Here is a 13,726-nt window from a genome sequence, read left to right as displayed (position 1 = left end):
AGCTGGCATACATGAATTTATAGTCAGCAGTAGGTGGGATGAAAAAATAAGCAAATAAAAAATCAGTTGCCTGTCAGCTTAGTATATTTTAATCATCTGCAAGCTTTAGTTATAGGCTTAACACTTCTCTCTCTCTGTTAGGCTTTTAACTCATACAAGGGACACAGTTTCTTCACAATAAACTTTGCAGAACATTTTAATCGGAGTTGCTGGCTACTGAGACTTATCTGCATATATCAACTGGACACAAGCTGATTTAAGTATACTTTTCTCTGCACTTATTTAAGATTTGATTCAGTAAATATTGTGCGTCTTTGATTCAGTAAATATTGTGTGTCTCTGTCTATCTGCAGTTATTTCTCCACCTCCCCTCCCTGTTTCCTGTTGTGGTGTTAATCTTCGTGGCTTTGGAATTGCCGGCCCCTGCTGTAAATCTGTTTTTGCACACTCCTCCTGGACCCATCTCATTTGCTCACTCAACTGAGTACAGTGAGATCATATTTTGATTTCAGATACTCCTACCAGTCCCATCTCTCTGCTGTGTACAGAGAGAGCACTTGGGAAGGACATTACCCTATAGTATCTTAATCTGTTCTGTTTCCTCCCTCTACAAAAAAAAAAATTCCACTTCATCTGCTTTACTGTATTTGTGTTTCTTCCTACTTTATTACCTTATTTTGCTTTTGCCTCTTCTTAAAAGTACTCAATTGAATTTATTCTGCAGCCTTTATTACTGCTTGTTAGTAGCCTGATTAAATTGTAACTGTTATTCTAAGGCCTTTGGTTTAAGCACTTGGGCTTCAAACCGTTGTTTTACATTAAGAAGGTTTGTGGTCTGCACTGTTGTGGCAGGACAGGTAGCGTACATCCTTCTAAGTTGGGAACTGCTGATTGAAGGCTCAGTGTCTGTTATTCTAAAAGTGTATTAGTTCTGGGTTAAGCACTTGGGCTTCAGGCCAGTTATTTTACATTAAGAAGGTTTGTGGTCTGCACTCTTATGGGAGGAGAGGCTAGATTCTGCCCTTATGAGCTGGTAATTTCTGGTTAAAGGCTTATTGTGCATGTTTACTTGAACTGTTTCTTTATGAAATTGGCATGCCTTGTTTGCTGTAGCATAGACTAGATTCAGGCCTGCTGGATCTAGCTTTGTTTGTATAACTTGTGCACTGATCTAGGCTATCTTTTTTGGAGAAGGTTTCTCTGTACCCCAGTGGCAGGAGTCTGCAGTTAGAACTTGTCTGATTGAAGACTGCTGGAACAGGGCTCAGTTTTGAGCATTTTAACTGGTTAATTGGGTAAAGTGTTGTTTTGATTGTATCTGCTCTATTTTCTGAAAAAAAAATATATACTTGTTTCTCCCCTTTCTGAACTTGTATAGTCCACTTTTCAGGTTATTGCTGAATTCAGGGCTGTTACAAGTTTCTGTGTTGCCCATACCATACTTAGATAGAAGGACGTTTCTCTGTTCACCTGTGAGAGGAGAGCTTTGAGCAGCCTATCTGTCCCTGGAGCAGTGGTTTCATCCCAGAAGTTAGTAGTTTATTGGCCATTTTGGGCTAATTTCTATCTCTTTCACTTCCCTGCTATAAAAACTGCATTTGCATAGTTTTTGCGCTTGTATTCCGCTCAGCAAGTGCCTTCCATGTGTTCTGCAGAGTCTACAGCAGCAGAGACAAAAGAGAGACTTTGGAGTGGTTTCAGCCCAGACATTAGTAGTTTATCAGCCATTTTGGGCTAATTTCTATATCTTTTACTTCCCTGCTATAAAAAAAAATGTGTTTTTGCACACCAGGCAGTGCTGGTTAGCTAGAGTTAAACTATTCTCGGCTCCACGAAGTCTACTCTTCAATTTTTCCCTTGGAACTAGACAAACCTTCAACTTTAGCACTCAAACCATTCATTTTACAGTCAAGCACTTGCTTAAAACTCATAGGAAGCACTAATTAACCCTAGCACTAGACCCCCCCCATACTGTCCAGAAGGACAAGGCTCTCTATTCGTCCCCACCAGCCAATCAGAAAAACAGCTTACTCTACCTATTCAGGCATGTCCAAAGGGCAGTTTCCAGTGTGCTCTCCAGTCCAACTGGTGAATCTGGGCATTTTGAGGTAATGTTACAACTGCCTCATGTACACAGACAACCCTCTCCTCCTACCACCAAACACTAATATTTGCGAGAGATGCAATTATACTGCCAAACTGGAGGCAAAGCTCTCTCAACCCAAGACTGGAACTGTCAGTCAAGAGGAGAAGGGTAATACTTGCAACACACTGCCAGTCTCACATAGACCTAATAAACCAACACCGGCAAATAACACACATGAATACATGAAAACATACTCGGAGGCTCTAAATAAAAATCTGCAAAAGCAACAGAGACCTCCAAAGCAGACATCCAAGCAACCTCCACACCCTATCACCAACCATGAAATGCATACTTCACATAATCAGTGTGCCACGCAATCACAGCCCTTAAGGCAAAATAACATATCCAACACACTAGTAATAGATGACTCTATAGTCAGGCACACTGATGTCCCACTAACTAGGCTGGACAAGGAGAAGGTTACAGTTAGCTGCCTGTCGGGTGCCAGAATCCGCCACATAACACAAGCACTCAGGTCACTCCAGAACAAGTACATATATGACTCTATCATTGTCCATGTTGGTGTGAATGACCTCAGACGTACCTCCCTGGACTACATGAAAAGAGACATGGAACAGCTCTCTGATCATGTAGCCCAGGCCAGTATGACCCTGACCCTGAGTAGCATCCTGCCCTCACCAAGAATGATGCCACAGTATAAAGAAAAAATGATCAATTTCAACAATTGGCTAAGTTTTTGGTGTCATTCAAAAGGGATCCAGTATCTGTCCACCTGGGATGACATGCTTGACAAGCCATGTTGCTTCACAAGAGATGGCTTGCACCTGTCACCCTTAGGCTTTTGAATACTGGCCAAGGCTCTTGCTGCCCCATAGTGCCTTTTTAGGCAAGGCTCAAAAGACAAACCCACCACCATAAATAGCACAAGTAACCAAACACTGAGGGTAATGCTACTCAATGCCAGAAGTATAAACCTCAAAATGCATGCACTCGAGGCACTCCTCAGTATGGAGAACATCGACATCTGTGCAGTAACAGAAACCTGGTTTAAGGCTCCTGAGAGCACCCCAGCACTACTAGGCTATAACTCATACTATACCTTTTGGCCACAGCACCAGGACTGAAACACAAAAGGTGGTGGTATATCCATATTCATCAAGGATACCCATACCTCCAGATTAGTGGCACAGCACAATGCATCAGAGATCATCCATGTGCAACTAACAACAGGCAAAACTGCAATCCAAATTGTAGCTTGCTATAGATCCCCCACCATGACCCAGGACTCCCATTCTGCATTTCTGGAGACACTGGGAAATATGAAGGTCCTACCAAACTCCTAATACTGAGTGATTTCAATTATCCAAACATAAACTGGGAGAACTACTCAAGTACTAACCTCAGTGTCACTGCTCGACAGAGGCACAGCAAAATAATGGGTATAGTTCCCCATACTAAAGGGGTGGCGTAAGCCACAAAACGATGGGCTAGGCTTGTAAATGCCCTCGGGCAGATAGCCTAGTATGAACCTATGAACCTATGAACCTAAGAAGGTTTGTGGTCTGCACTGTTGTGGGAGGAAAGGCTAGATTCTGCCCTTATGAGCTGGTAATTTCTGGTTAAAGGCTTATTGTGCATGTTTACTTGAACTGTTTCTTTATGAAATTGGTATGCCTTGTTTGCTGTAGCATAGACTAGATTCAGGCCTGCTGGATCTAGCTTTGTTTGTATAACTTGTGCACTGATCTAGGCTATCTTTTTTGGAGAAGGTTTCTCTGTACCCTAGTGGCAGGAGTCTGCAGTTAGAACTTGTCTGATTGAAGACTGCTGGAACAGGGCTCAGTTTTGAGCATTTTAACTGGTTAATTGGGTAAAGTGTTGTTTTGATTGTATCTGCTCTATTTTCTGTAAAAAAATATATACTTGTTTCCCACCTTTCTGAACTAGTATAGTCCATTTTTCAGGTCACTGCTGAATCCAGGGCTGTGTTACAAGTTTCTGTGTTGCCCATACCTTACTTAGATAGAAGGACGTTTCTCTGTTCACCTGTGAGAGAGGGGAGCTTTGAGCAGCCTATCTGTCCCTGGAGGAGTGGTTTCAGACCAGAAGTTAGTAGTTTATTGACCATTTTGGACTCATTTCTATCTCTTTCACTTCCCTGCTATAAAAACCGCACTTGTATAGTTTTTGCGCTTGTATTCCGCTCAGCAAGTGCCTTCCATGTGTTCTGCAGAGTCTACAGCAGCAGAGACAAAAGAGAGACTTTGGAGTGGTTTCAGCCCAGACATTAGTAGTTTATCAGCCATTTTGGGCTAATTTCTATCTCTTTTACTTCCCTGCTATAAAAAAAATGTGTTTTTGCACTCCAGGCAGTGCTGGTTAGCTAGAGTTAAACTATTCTCGGCTCCACAAAGTCTACTCTTCAATTTTTTCCCTTGGAACTAGACAAACCTTCAACTTTAGCACTCAAACCATTCATTTTACAGTCAAGCACTTGCTTAAAACTCATAGGAAGCACTAATTAACCCTAGCACTAGACCCCCCCCATACTGTCCAGAAGGACAAGGCTCGCTATTCGTCCCCACCAGCCAATCAGAAAAACAGCTTACTCTACCTATTCAGGCATGTCCAAAGGGAAGTTTCCAGTGTACTCTCCAGTCCAACTGGTGAATCTGGGCATTTTGAGGTAATGTTACAACTGCCTCATGTACACAGACAACCCTCTCCTCCTACCACCAAACAATAATATTTGCGAGAGATGCAATTATACTGCCAAACTGGAGGCAAAGCTCTCTCAACCCAAGACTGGAACTGACAGTCAAGAGGAGAAGGGTAATACTTGCAACACACTGCCAGTCTCACATAGACCTAATAAACCAACACCGGCAAATAACACACATGAATACATGAAAACATACTCGGAGGCTCTAAATAAAAATCTGCAAAAGCAACAGAGACCTCCAAAGCAGACATCCAAGCAACCTCCACACCCTATCACCAACCATAAAATGCATACTTCACATAATCAGTGTGCCACGCAATCACAGCCCTTAAGGCAAAATAACATACCCAACACACTAGTAATAGGTGACTCTATAGTCAGGCACACTGATGTCCCACTAACTAGGCTGGACAAGGAGAAGGTTACAGTTATCTGCCTGTCGGGTGCCAGAATCCGCCACATAACACAAGCACTCAGGTCACTCCAGAACAAGTACATATATGACTCTATCATTGTCCATGTTGGTGTGAATGACCTCAGACGTACCTCCCTGGACTACATGAAAAGAGACATGGAACAGCTCTCTGATCATGTAGCCCAGGCCAGTATGACCCTGACCCTGAGTAGCATCCTGCCCTCACCAAGAATGATGCCACAGTATAAAGAAAAAATGATCAAGTTCAACAATTGGCTAAGTTTTTGGTGTCATTCAAAAGGGATCCAGTATCTGTCCACCTGGGATGACATGCTTGACAAGCCAATTTGCTTCACAAGAGATGGCTTGCACCTGTCACCCTTGGGCTTTCGAATACTGGCCAAGGCTCTTGCTGCCCCATAGTGCCTTTTTAGGCAAGGCTCAAAAGACAAACCCACCACCATAAATAGCACAAGTAACCAAACACTGAGGGTAATGCTACTCAACGCCAGAAGTATAAACCTCAAAATGCATGCACTCGAGGCACTCCTCAGTATGGAGAACATTGACATCTGTGCAGTAACAGAAACCTGGTTTAAGGCTCCTGAGAGCACCCCAGCACTACTAGGCTATAACTCATACCATACCTTTTGGCCGCAGAACCAGGACCGAAACACAAAAGGTGGGGGTGTATCCATATTCATCAAGGATACCCACACCTCCAGGTTAGTGGCACAGCACAATGCATCAGAGATCATCCATGTGCAACTAACAACAGGCAAAACTGCAATCCAAATTGTAGCTTGCTATAGATCCCCCACCATGACCCAGGACTCCCATTCTGCATTTCTGGAGACACTGGGAAATATGAAGGTCCTACCAAACTCCCTAATACTGAGTGATTTCAATTATCCAAACATAAACTGGGAGAACTACTCAAGTACTAACTCCCTTGCCCAACGCTTCCTAAAATTTATAAACTCGAATGCCCTGGATCAACTGGTCAACACCCCCACCAGAGGGAGCAACATATTGGACCTGGTCATCACCAACATTGGTGACTGGTGTCCCACACCAGAGGTCAACCCCTCGCTGGTTAGATCAGACCATAGACTAATCACTCTAGATATCCACATTCCGACCCCACCACCAATTAAGGAAACCACCATGAAAAACTTTTCAAAAGCAAACTTCATGTTACTTAAGACCAAGGTGGAAAGGTTCGCAGCCCCCATGATAATGGACAATGCTGTCCAAGCTGCTGAAACCTTTACAATGGCACTCTATGAGCATCTGCAGGAATGCATGGATTGTGCTATCCCAAGTAAAATCAAGACTCACTCCTCCAAGAAAAGGAAACCAGTCTGATGGACCCCTGCCATAAACAAGCTATACAACAGAAGGAGGAAACGTACAAAAAAGAGTAAAATCCCAAGAAGGAAAGACATCCCTGATCAGTATCAGCAAAAAACTATGATCCCTTATTAAATCATCCAAGGCTAGTTTCGAAAGAAAAATTGCCAATGACTCCAAACATAACCACAAAGCATTCTTTAGCTATGTCTCAGATCTGCTTTGAGTTAGTGCAGAATGGCACAAAATACACTGAACCGACTGATATTGCCAACATTTTGGCAGACAGGTTTAGTGCAAACTTCACCCCCCTCTCACCCCCTAAAGGGCCCATAACCATACCAGAAGAATGTAGGGCCCTGTCATTCACTGACATACAGGTTAAAACAGCCTTATTCAAAGCCAAAAACACAGCTTCAATGGGACCGGACAGTGTCCCAGGCTGTAACTTACAAGAGCTCCAAAATGAACTAAACCCTCAACTAAACATACTGTTCAAACTCAGCCTCTCTGCAGGCTATGTACCCACAGAGTAGCACACAGCAACAGTTATCCCACTCCACAAAGGTGGAGCCACAATGGACCCCGGGAACTATCGCCATATAAGCCTGACTAGCCTGCTCTGCAAGGCTATGGAGCGCATCATCATGGAACTCATTAACAGAGACATTGGGAACTTCCAAACCTTGGACCCTACCCAGTTTGGCTTTGTTAAGGGCAGATCATAACTCCTAAACTTGGTGGACATCTTTGAGACAGTTACCAAGGCATTAGATGAGGGAAAGGAGGTCCAAATAGCCAACCTAGACCTCACAAAGGCGTTTGACACCATTCCCCATTCTAGTATTATAGACAGGCTCACCAGCTTGAACATAAACCCCTACATCATGAGATGGGTTGCCAACTGGCTCATGGATAGAACCCACATGGTGAGAGTTGCAGGCTCTATGTCCAACTATAAACTGGTTACAAGTGGCATCCCCCAGGGCTAAGTCCTAGGACCCCTCCTGTTCGGTATATACTTCTCAGAGGTACAGGCAAGCATAGGAGGACTATGGCTGACCAAGTTTGCAGACGACTGCAAACTAGGGGCCATAATTGATTCTCCGGCTGATACAGACACCCTCCAGAAGGGTCTCACTGAGACGGATACCTGGTGTCAAAATCATGGCCTCAAGCTAAATGCCAAAAAGTGCATAGTCATCCCCTTTGGAAAAACTAAAGTATCCATGAACTACCACATAGGTGGTAGTCCCCAAAATACAGAAAATGTAATAAGGGATCTGGGGACCCAAGTAGATAGTAATCTCTCTTTTGATAATCATATTGCCAAGGTGGTTAGAAAATCCTTCTATGTGGCCCACCTAATCACAAAAGGGCTTGCATCTAGAACAAAAGAGGTTATTGTTCCTCTCTACTCATCACTTATTAGACCCATCATAGAATACAATGCCCCATTTGGGATGACCACAAAAGTACCTCACCAAGAGGATTACTGGCCTCAAACAGAAGCCCTATGCAGCCCGACTCAAGAAACTACAGCTGTACTTGGTTGCATACCACTTACTCAGAGGTGATCTCTGCCTGACATACAAGGCCATGTCCAACCCAGAATTGATGGACATGCTCCACCTAAAAAAAACAAATCCCGGAGAGCCACACTCTCTAGAGATATAAACCTCACCACAATGATAAATAGGACATGTTGGAGGGATAGATTCCTGACCCAGAGACTCCCCATGCTTTGGAACAGGATTCCAGTATACATCAGGCAGAGCCCCTCACTAACACTCTTCAAGAGAAACCTTGATGGGTGGATGGGAAACAGAAAATTTACCCGGGGATCACTGCAGTGGCTCTGCTGAACAGTGGCGCAGGGAACTAATATAAGGGGGTGGCGAAAGTCAACACATTCTGGCTAGTCTTAAATTACCTTGGGCAGATAGCCTAGTACTTACCTATGAACCTATGAACCAATGAACCTATGTTAATGCAATTTCATACTCCATGCTTTGTCTAAAATGCATTCACTGCCATGCTCCTTGCACTAATTCTCCAGATAAACCATTACCAAATACTGCTTCCCATAAATACATAAGTTGCGAAAGACTATTTTAGAAAGTAAATCACAAAATTACACAGACTAAATTAAAAACTCTCCCACACAGCACAGATAACAGGAAATGGAATACTGTTTTGCAAATAGTTATTTTAATTCAACATGATGGACTGCCTTATTAGTCCATGCTAACCAAATAGCAAACCCCTGTTGCTGCCTCTAACCCAGAAACTAAACGTTACCTTAGGAAAACCCTGTCTACAACACTATGACTACAAAAGACACTAATATAAACACATTCGGCTTCAGATACACATAGGCATGCATACACACACACACACACACACACACACACACACACACACACACACACACACACACACACTCGAGCTTACCATAAATGGAGCACCAGCAGCTTAATACCATACCATAAACGGAGCACCACCAGCAGCTTAATACCATAAACAGAGCACCTGCAGCCTTATGCTTACCTTGGGTGTTGAGTCTGGCAGTAACTTTTGTGTTTAAATGCATATTAGAGTGTGTGCATCCTCTGTGTCGTTACAGGTGTTGCAGCTGTAAAAGTGGGGGGGGGTCCTCCCTCCTCCTCTCTCTATGGTTCAGGTGCCTATGGGCAGACATAGGCATGCCCAGTACACCCTGGCTTTGGCTAAGAGACAATGCATAGCACATTCATTGACAACCTAGGGCCCTAAGGACTGACAACTTACTCCTACTCACATACATATAGTAAAATTGATGCCAGGCAACCCACACAACCTGTACCTATCCATGCATTGGCTGTGTACTGCTTGCATCAGACAGAGTCAGCCCTGAACTACAGTTCTGTCATCTACTGCATTCACAAGGTAAGTCCCTAACCTACACACTACTTGTAAGGATTACTATAATATACTATTGGATGTATGGATCCACTGCAGTTATGCAAGGAAATATAGCGGGCTATTTGGACACAAGTAACATCCACAGTGGACTACAGTTACACAGTCCACTAGTATGTGTTCCTTAATATTCACTAGGCCTCATGGTTGGAATATGCACTACATCAGTCAAGAGAAATGTTAAACAGTGGGGTCTGATAGTTGGACTACTGTGTATCCTAACGGAACATGTGCTGTTGTTCCCCCACACCCAACACAGCAGTTGTCCTATATAACCAATTTAACAGTAAGTCAGCCATGGTATATCAGCAGCACAGGCAAACACGGGGCAGTAACATAGAAATTGAGCATACATTGTATGTCTCACTTAATGCTGGAATGGCAATGTACATATGTATGCTGCTGATTGTGTGATGAATAACTACTCTCTGGCTAGCAACTTGTGTGGTTCAGTGGACTACGGAAGTTAGCATGAGTGATGCTGTTGATGTTTCAAATCTGGAAGTATCCACATTTTTTGCATGTGAGATATTATTATGTTGGTGTTTTCACAGGCTGTCAGTCTGTGTGTGGTGTAGCATTATGAACCTCTATCACATATCAGTTACATCAGACAGCTGGAGAATGCCATGGACATTTTGAGTGAAGTGCAATACAGCAGAAACAGAGACTGATGTCAGTGTTTGTAACACACAAAATCCCGGACTGGAATACAGGTAGGTGTGGCCTGGAGTCACTTTATAACTACTAACAGTCCCACTGGACATGCCTATACACTTAGTTAAACTGAGCGCAATCCTGTTGCTCCTTGATCAAAATTACCTGTTATGTATACATATCTATATACATACATACATAACTGCCACTATCTCTCTCTCACATACATAGTATATCTATCTCTATGTATATTCAAATAGGTATATATCAACATATATAGCAGTATATATATATATATATATATATATATATATATATATATATATACATACATACATACACACACACACACACACACACACACACACACACACACACACACACACACACACACACACACACACACAAACATACTTTTCAGTCTCTCCTCATATCTACATAACACATATACATATCATACATACATAGCTAGATTTTATTTATTTATTTTTATTTATTTTACATTTGTTTACTGGGATAGTCTGACTGGATACATCTCTATTTTCAGTGGAGGCCCAGGGAGAAAAGCTACAAAAAGACATTCAACAAATTATTACATTTTTACAGTTTAAAACACAAAATAAAACACAAATAAAAGGATTTTTACACAGATGTAAGCAAACACAAAAACAGATACACAAACAAATTATTACGTTTTTATAAAATTCCAGACAGTGTTTTTAAGAATGATAGGGTATTGAATGGCTTGTTTGCTAACCTGGTAGTAAATCCAAGGAGATAATAGGATTTATAAGTTAAGAAACAATAAAGTGTAGGCAGAAGTCCTCCATGTGCACACGAGTGATGGTTAGAGTTAGTCTGGATTAGGGTAAGTACATAGCCATCGTTTTTTAAAGTACTGAATCAGACTTTTCTTGAATTAAGGTAGAGAGAGTTCAGATGTAAGATTAGCAGGAAGAGAATTCCAAGGTTTGCCAACAGAGTTAGCAAATAGAGATTTACTGGCTGTGTTGTTGGATTTGAGAGTTTGAACTAGTAGTCTTTCAGATGAATGAAGTGCGCTAAGGTTACTGTGGGGGTTGATGAGGTTTTTAAGTATGAGTGTATTATCTGGTTGGTACAGGATTTTGTGTGCAACTATTAGTTGGTTAACCTGAAGTAGGTCAGGCAGTTCAAGCCATCCTAGTAGATTTAGGTTATGATAGTGATGAATTCTGTAGGCTGCATCAATAGCAAATCTAGCAATGTGATTGTAGCAGCTAGAATGTTTATTAAGGTCAGTTTTGCTGAGATTTGTAAATAGAGGGGACGCATAGAGGAGGGTGGTGAGTAGATGTGTATGAGCAATTACAGTTGTGACTAATGGTGTTAGGAAGGGCTTGATCCTATATAGTGAGCCAAGTTTTTTATTAACTGTTTTAGCAGTTTCATTGCCATGCAGATCAAACTTAAGGTTATTAGCTATTATAACTCCTAACAGTTTGGTTGAGGAATCCGAGGAAATAATGGTGCCATTGTTGGATTTTAATGTAAAGGTTATAGGGGCAGACCTGTGAGTGGGGGAGAAAAGCAGTAGTTTGGTTTTATTAGGATTTAACATGAGACAATGGTTAAGGAGCCAATTTTCAACTGTGTTTAAAGTATTTTGGGACAGAATCTGCAAATCTGTAGGTGAAGTGTTGGAGCATACTAAAGTGGAGTCATCCGCATATTGATTGCATGTTGCATTTGACCTTATACAAATCGCTGATGAAAATGGAAAATTATAGTGGACCTAGTATGGAGCCTTGGGGGTACTCTGAGGGTGATGGGTAAAAGGGTGGATAGTTTGCTCTGCCACAGGACAGCCTGTTGTCTACCACTGAGATATGATTGAAACCATTGGATGGCCTGGACCTCTAAGATGGATTTCAAGGTGTTTATGAGTATTTGGTTGTTTACCATATCAAAGCCTTTTGAAGGATTGAGAAAGATAGCAGAGGAAAGTTTATTATTATTTTGGTGTTGGTTAATGACATTAGAGAAGGAAAGGAGGGCTGAGGTTATACTATGAAATGGTCTAAAGCCATATTGGGTGTTGGCTAGAAGATTATTATGGATAAGACAGTTCTGGAGTTGATTGTGGATGCATTTTTCCATAATTTTAGCCAAGGGTGACAAAATAGCTATGGGTCTATAGTTTGAAAGTTCAGTAGACCTGCCCCATTTATGGAGTGGAATGACATGGGATATCTTCCAGATGGAGGGAATAGATGCTTCAGTTATAGTTCTATTGCTCAGGATAGTAATGAGATATGCTATGGCATCTGCAGCTTTTTGTAGATATTCTTCAGGGAGGAGATCAGCCAACAGGGTGGTAGGCTTTAATTTTTTAAGTAATTTTCAGACCAAAGATATGCAAACTGGCTTGAAGTTAAAGGGGAGTTGGGAGCAGGGTGTAGTGGCCGGAGAATATGGGCATCCAGGGGGATAATTGGTTAGCTAGGTTCTGGATGGTTGTTGTAAAGAAGCTGTTAAAGGTATTGGCAATTTCTGCTGGGGGGTTTTGGTTAGAATCCAAGGGGGTAGGAGTGGAGGACTGTCCTGCACTGAGAAGTTTGTTTATACCTACTCAAAACTTTTGTGGCTTGTTTTGGTGTTTTTCTTGTAGATGGCAGTAATAGTTTTTCTTGTCTAATGTGGTGGATTTATTTGTTTCATTTCTTAGCTGTCTGTATCTATGTTGATCTATGTTTTTTTGTGGTCCTCAAAGTGGCCCAAACCCTATTTCTAAGTAGCATTTTATGTCTGGTTTCTTTTGAGAGCTAAGGAGCAACTTTTGTTTTGGTTCTAATAGTCCATGCTGGTGCATGGATGCCAAGGATGGATAGGAATTTGGTATTAAAGTAATTTACTGCTTCTTCAAGTGGCAATTGTTTCAGAACTGACCAATTGCAAGATTTGAGTTCATTTTGGAAATTTGTCCAGTTGAAATTCTTATTGTTCCTTATTGTTTTAAAAATGGACAGGTTATGGATATCAGCTTTTTTCCTGATTAAATAGGTGAGGAGGTGATCACTTACATCATCAGACAGGGTCCCACTCTTTTATTTGAGTGGATGGGTGTTAACAAGAATCCAATCCAGAATACTTGCTTTACTGCTGGGTTTACTGATCCTAGTGGTGGAGGATATGACCTGTGAAAATCTGCAAATGTTATATGTGGTGAGTGGGGGTTTCTGAGGAACACATGTTCCAGTCTATGTTGAAGTCCCCAAGTACAATGGTTTCTTGGGGGTAATTGCTGGATAACCAATGTAGGATATCTTCAAAGGTATTTATGTTATTGCCTGGAGGAATATGCACACAGTTGAGATTTATTCATTTGTTCTTATTAATGTGGAGCTTAGTGATAAGAATTTCAGCATTGCCAAACAGGGAAGTCCTGTACAGAAATGTGTGTGGATGTCTATATTGTCCTACATACCATAATACTGGTGAGTAAAGCTGCTCTATCACACATCTACAATGT

This window comes from Protopterus annectens, chromosome 17.part0 (assembly GCF_019279795.1).
Source record: "Protopterus annectens isolate FY-2018-M chromosome 17.part0, PAN1.0, whole genome shotgun sequence".
Taxonomy (NCBI): domain Eukaryota; kingdom Metazoa; phylum Chordata; order Ceratodontiformes; family Protopteridae; genus Protopterus; species Protopterus annectens.
Note: the sequence above shows the minus strand (reverse complement) of the source record.